Consider the following 7,384-nt stretch of genomic DNA (forward strand, 5'->3'; position numbering starts at 1 on the left):
AGAGTTCTTTTTTCCTTTATATCCTTAGAGATAATAAAATCAGCATTTCTTTCAAAGTGCATTTGTTAATTTTTAAAAATTGTCATACTGACCTTTCTTCCAATTAGGATGAATTAGTGAGACTTTTGTTCTGTTAAGTTGTATGTTAAGTATCATTGTCCTTGCTTGAATTTTCTACCTCCGTGCCCTGTTTTGGTTGATGTAGTTACTTGCTTGCATCTATTATTTGGGATAGCTTTTTAAAAGCTGCACTTTGGAGCAAGGTGGACTGATCTCTGAAATGAGTTTGGACATTTGGACACTTATGACAGGTTGGCACTAGGTGGGTGGTAGACTCTTACAGATTTAAGTACAGAGGGTATACTTACAGCCTGTTAGTTCTAAAGCATTGGTGCTCTGAGAGGAGACGTTTCTGGGTGGCAGTAAAATGTCATTTTGCAATTTAAAGTTAAAAGGTGAAATGGAATGGAGCTGGGTCAGTGCCTTGTGATGCTCTGAATTAGTGATGACTTGGAAATTCCACCTCCCGCCCTCCGGGGGTGAACAGCCTTTGAGACGCATCCACTGCCCGCAGTTGTCACCCAAGACAAAACCCATGCGTGACTTAGGACAATAAAGAGACATGTTGGAAAATGGTGATGGCAGAAGTATTGAAAGGATGCTCTGGTACATCTCATTCGCTTGCTGCATGCCGTTTGTTCTGTGATGGTTTTGTGATCATGTAAAATTCAGCTGATTCGTCTTCTGGTCCTGCCGAACCTTTTCACTATGGCCAGAGAACATGCTTGGGAATTTGGGGCCTGGGAATCCCTTAGAGGATTTTTCTCTCTTCCCTTTGGCCCCTGAAAGTAATCTTGAGTTTTGGGGAAAAAAATCCTAGGAAAACTGAATAGTCTTCTGTTGATTTTCATACTCTCATAGGGCTTACAGTCAGCACTGCTTCTTTTTTTTTGGTTTAATTATTTATTTTTATTGGAGGCTAATTACTTTACAATATTGTAGTGGTTTTTGCCATACATTGACATGAATCAGCCATGGGTGTACATGTGTCTCCCATCCTGAACCCCCCTCCCACCTCCCTGCCCATCCCATCCCTCAGGGTCATCCTAGACCACTGCTTCTTAATGTGGTACAAAGATACCCCTCACATACTCCCCCTCTCCCCCAGTGAGTAGAGAGTGATTTGGGCAGAGTAGGGAAGGCACTCGGGGTTATTAGCAAGTGCTTCTCTTCCAGCAAGACCATGGGCTAACGTAATTTGTGGGAGAAATGTTCGGGATTGTGTATTTCTTGACCTTTACATATTTTCATTTCTTAAACCTTGCAAGGCAGAAGCTTTGTCTTAGAAATTGCTGTCTTCTTGCAATAAGGTTCTTTGAAGCAACTGATGTGACTTGTTTTAAGATTTAACGTGTAATTTTTCATAGGCTATTAACAATGAGCATTGTTGCTGTTTGGTTACTAAGTCGTGTCCAACTCTTTTGCAACCCCATTGACTGTAGCCCACCAGGCTCCTCTGTCCATGCGATTTCCCAGGCCAGAGGAAGTGCTGCTTTAAAATAGGTGGCCATTTACTTAAGAAAGGGCTTTGGCTGCCTCTAAAGTGTGGGAGATTCTTTTTGTCCAGCAACATGTGAAACTCTCAAATTGTCAGTTGTCTTGTGTGCTGATGTATCTCCGTGCCCTTCTCTTTAGGCAGAGCATGTAAAGGACTGGCTTAGTAGATTGCATTCTCTGTGCTAGCGCACATGCCCCTCCCGTGCAGCTAGGGAAATAACAAGGACCTGATTGGAAAGGAGGTTCATGGCTGTAGGGCTGGACACCCAGTGGACATTTAATGAATCCTTTGATTATTGTGTCTTCTCCTTGGCTTTCAGCCCAGTGTAGATTTTCTCTGGCCTGTAGCTGAGAGCTGATACCTGCAGACTTGTTTGTTTTACATACGTAGCTAGTAGTCAAAATGCTTCCTCCACTCATATGAAGGCAGGACAAGCATTAGGCACAGTCAGAACTGGCAGTTGCTAGGAGATGGGATATGAGGGACTCCGTGGAGTTCCCACAACCAAAGAAATAGCCTTTCTAATCCCTGAAATATTACAATTATGGGTTGATTCCATTGGATTGAGCAATGCCCCTTCCTTAAAGAAATGCAGTTCTCTCACATGGGGGAATAACTATTGTGTGCTTAATATAATCTTTGATGTGGCTTCCCTGATAGCTCTGCGGTAAAGAATCTGCCTGTGATGCAGGAGACAAGGGTTCGATCCTGTGTTGGGGAGATCCTCTGGAGGAGGAAATGGCAACTCACTTCAGGATTCTTGACTGGGAAATCTAATGGACAGAGGAGCCTGGCAGGCTACAGTCCATGGGGTCACGAAGAATTGGACATGACTGAGTGACTAATCATGTGCGTAATCTTTGGTGCCCACAAAGGGTATTAATATAAGTGAGATGCACTGTGCTTTGTCAAGGAAGGTTAGGGTTGTGTTCTTGTTTGTTATTTGATTTTTTTTAAAAAAATTTACCCTTTGATTGATGGAAGACCAAGGATGCCAAATATCCAATGCCAAGAGAAGGTCACTGGCAACCTCTGTGCACTTTGCAGGGAGGCAAGCTTGTTTTGAAATTAGCCTAGCTTGCCTGCATCTGGGAAGGACTCTGGCAGAGAAGGCCCTGCATGCAGGAGCTGAAAGGGAGCGTTTCTTACCTCCAGACCTGCAGGACACAGGTTATCCCTGCCCCCTACCGGGAAGTGAGGCGGAAATGACTCTTGGCCATCAGCCACAGTTTTAGAACTTCCTTCAGCCTGAATCCTTGGCAGACTGAAGTGGGCTTTGAGGCTTCAGAGGAGAGATCAGTGATTGATCTCACTCCACGTGTGTGTGAGGTTTGAGGTTGCCTGATGAGGCAATACAGGGCGGTGGTGAAAAGTGAATTTAGGTCAGCAAACCTGGGTGTGAGCCTTGATGCTGCCTCTTACCAGCTGAGCCACCAGGGACAGATTACACAGCCTCTACTCATGTCTGGAGAACACAGACCATGATGACCATCCTTGCCTCTTGGAGTTGCACAGGACCAGTCAAGGAGATGAGTATGGTGCTCAGTGCGTGGTCAGATCTCCAGAGCCAGTTACTGCCATTATTATTAAATAGTGAAAAGCTAACAAATCAACGTAAGGGGGCAAACCACTTGGAGCTACTGCACCAGAGGGTCCATTTAGACCTTGACCTCCAGCAATACTTAACTTCACCTTCCTTTGTGTAGCTTGTTAGAAGGAGCTTTACTTCACTTCTGTAACCAGGGCGGGGTGGAGCAGGGTGGTATTGAGACCCACCTGTGTCTGAAAAAGCATCCTGTCAGCATGGTTCATGGCATATTCAACTGGACAGAGAAATGAAATCCATCTCTCACAGATCTGCAGAAAACTGTCATCATGGGTGCTCCCTAAACTGTCCAGAGGTGAAGGGGTGTAGCATTATTTTTTCCCCCTTCAAAATCAATGTAAAACTTAGAAAAAAGAATTCTCTTTTGTCTTTAGACATGTTTGTTTGTTCTGACCTCTGTGAAAGTGAAGGTTGCTCAGTAATGTCTGACTCTTTGCCATCGCGTGGACTGTGTAGCCTGCCAGGATTCTCTGTCCATGGAATTTTCCAGGCAAGAATACTGGAGTGGGTTGCCAGTCTTTTCTCCAGGAGATCTTCCTGACCCAGGGAATAAACCTGGGTCTCCTGCATGGTAGGCAGATTCTTTACCATCTGAGCCACTGGGGAAGTGGTTGGATGTATATATTCATCTCCCCAGATGTGGTCTAAGTCAGTGTCAGATAAAAGTTACCAGTGCATTTCACATGAGATGGGGAAGAGATGCTGTTTTCCAGGTGGGAGTGACACAAGGCGTGTGTTCGTGGGGTCTTCGGAGGGCCTTGAAGGATGGATTTGAGGCTGTTGACAGGTGGTAGGCTCATCTGTGTTATTGAGACAAGGAGCTTTGCATTCAGGGAGTTCCTGGACCACTTGGCATGCTTGTCAGGGATGCAGGGAGTGGAGAGCCTTTTTATATGTCACCAGCTATTGCATGCCATTGCTGCTTCCTTTCTTGTCCTTTTCATTTTCCTTCACCAGCATGCTTCTCAGATTTATTAACAGCCTTTTCATGACTTCTGCAGCCATCAGGATGAGCAATAAAGAGACCGGAGAGAATCCAGTCTTCTTGTGCTTGTCCCTCTTCGCTGTGTTGGCTTATCTTTTGTTTCCCCTCTGTTTTTTCTTTTAAAGAAAGTTATGTGTTGCTGCTCTGCATCAGGCTAGAGTCTCTTTGCCCCTCCTTCATTCTCTTTCACTGCTTTTAATTGTTTTGGTGCTTTTGTTTTTCCCTGGACTTGAGCACAATGGGAAAGGTCAGCTGTCAGAAGAGGGGCTGAACACGGCTGATAAGGCTTTCAGGAGATTGCAGGGGAGTTATTCAGCAGCATTCCCTCCCTGAAGTCCTAGAGTCTCCACTGATGCAGGGGGAAAAGAAAAGGAAGCTCAGAGTAGCAGAGGTAACCCACATCGAGGGTGTGGCTTAGCCATGTGAGCTCTGGGCAGAGCGCTGCTTACCCAGAGCCCTGCTTACCCAGAGCCCTTTTCCAGGGAAAGGTGTTGCCCAGTGCCAGCCTTGGGGACTCTGGGACATGAATGTGCTGTGTATCTGGATGTGCCACATGTGCAGGAGGCCTTGGAGAAAGAACTCAAGTAAGAGCTAGGCATCCAGCATCTTGGAGATCAAACTTCTGAAGTTGGCCCTTCAGCTACTGGGTTCACGTGTCCACCCTGTTGTTATTTTGCAACTAACTCACTTACATAAAAACCAGAAAGCCTGGGTTTTGGTCTTGCCTCAACTGCCAATTCCTTTGGACAAATGCCGAGCTGTGCTAGGCTTGTATAAAGAAGTAGAAAATGATTTTCAAAGTACCTTCCATCACTAACGGCTAAATTTCACTTTACCCACTCTACCTGCAAGGCATCAGTGAGACGCATATCCTTCATTGGACATGGATATGAAAACGTGTTAATTCCTTTTTCCCTCAGTGCCTTGAGGTAAACCCAAAATCATGGTTCTTGGGATTCATCTGTGTAGCCTGTCCATCAGGATATTCATGGTGAGCATTTAAGGAAATGGTACACATCTTCTGCAATGGAAAAAAAGAGAATAAATTGTATGAATAGTAATATCATCAGGTTGCAATAATTCTCTTGTGTTTTTTCAAAACCTGGTCACAGTTCAGGATGACCCAGTTTGAGGATACTCTCCACTTTAGCCTACCCTAGAAATGTGATAGGGCTCTTCTGTTTTCACTCTTGACTTCCCACGTGACTAGTGCTCTCAAAATGTGGTGTCTAAATGGATGGCTAAGTGATCAAGTGAGTGACTTACAGGCTTCAGGTAACACATTGTCAACTCTCTTTCTTTGACTGTCAGTAATGATTACACAAGGCTTCTCAGGTGGCTCAGTGGTAAAGAACCCATCTGTCTGCAATGCAGGAGACCATGTTTGATCATTGGGTCGGGAAAATCCCCTGGAGTAGGTAATGGCAATGCAGTCTAGTATTCTTGCCTGGAGAATCCCATGGACAGAGGAGCCTGGCCGGCTACAGTCCATGGGGTCCCAAAGAGTCAGACCTGCCTAAGAGACTAAACAGCAGCAACAATGATTGGATACAATGAGGGCTTTGGGTAGATAATGCCAAATGTGAAAGGTGTGTAATCTGGTTATATTGGTAGGTCTGCTGTCTTGCCATAGAAACCAGCAGGAGATGAATAAAACTTAGCTAGCTTGAGAGAGTCATCAAAGAGGGTTCCTATCCAAACTGGCTACTCCTGATCTCAGGAGAAGGACTTTTATATAAAACCTGACTTTTTTTTTTAATTGAAGTATAGTCGGTGTATAGTATTACATCCATTATGGGCATACAGTATAGTGATTTATAATTCTTAAAGGTTATGTTCCACTTAGTTATTGTAAAATATTGGCTGTGTTCCCTGTTCTGTATAATATATCCTTGTAGCTTATTTTATACATAATTGTTTGTATCCCTTACCCATCACCCCAAAATTGTCCCTCTTTAGTTCCCTCTCCCCACTGGTAACCACTCATTTGTCCTGTACATCTGTGAGTCACCTTCTTTTAAAAAAAGATTTATTTATTATTTGGCTCCGCTGGGTCTTAGTTGGGATACTCAAATCTTTGATCTTCATTATCGCATGTGGTATGTCTAGCTGTGGTATGTGAGATCTGCTGCTGCTGCTAAGTCGCTTCAGTCGTGTCCAACTCTGTGTGACCCCATAGACAGCAGCCCATTAGGCTTCTCTGTCCCTGGGATTCTCCGGGCAAGAACACTGGAGTGGGTTGCCATTTCCTTCTCCAATGCATGAAAGTGAAAAGTGAAAGTGAAGTCACTCAGTAGTGTCTGACTCTAGCGACCCCATGGACTGCAGCCTACCAGGCTCCTCCATCCATGGGATTTTCCAGGCAAAAGTACTGGAGTGGGGTGCCATTGCCTTCTCTGATGTGAGATCTAGTAGGGATCAAATCCAGGACCCTTACACTGGGAGCGCAGAATCTTAGCTGCTGAACCACCAGGGAAGTTCCTATAATCACTAATTTGTTGTATTTTTTAGATTCTACAAATAAGTGATGCCTTACAATTTGTCTGACTTATTTTACTTTAGCATAATGCCCTCTAAGTCCATCCATGTTGTTGCAGATGGGAAAATTTCCTTCTTTTTTTTTTATGACTGAGTAATATTTATGTGTGTATATAAATATGTGTGTGTGTGAATATATATACACACTTAGCAATGTAAGTATTTCTAAGTCCCTTCAATCATGTCTGACTCTGTGCGACCCCATGGACTAGCCCCCCAGGTTCCTCTGTCCATGGGATTCTCCAGATAAGAACACTGGAGTGGGTTGCATTTCCTTCTCCATATTTGTGTGTGTACATATGTATGTACACACACACAGCATTCCATATTTTGGCAGTTGTAAATAATGCTGCTATGAACTTTGGGGTTCATGTATCTTTTTGTATTAGAGTTTTTAGGTTTTTTAGATATGTATGCAGGAGAGGAATCACTGAGTCATGGTAGTTCTGTTTTTAATTTTTTGAGAAACTGCCATACTGTACAAAACCTAACTCTTGTTGCAGTAGAGGAAGCAATGAGACTGAAGTTAGACCCAAGTCTGCCTTCATTCTAAATGCCTTTCTTGTCAATTATTGTTATTCTACTTGGATAGCCTCGAGTCTGTGAACCTCAGGCCCCCCTTTGAAAACTGAAAATAATAGTACCTGAATAGATTATTGTGAAGATTGTATTAAATGTCATGTGCATAACAGTTAAA

The sequence above is a fragment of the Bubalus kerabau genome, chromosome 10 (genome assembly GCF_029407905.1).
Source record: "Bubalus kerabau isolate K-KA32 ecotype Philippines breed swamp buffalo chromosome 10, PCC_UOA_SB_1v2, whole genome shotgun sequence".
NCBI classification, from domain to species: Eukaryota; Metazoa; Chordata; class Mammalia; order Artiodactyla; family Bovidae; genus Bubalus; species Bubalus kerabau.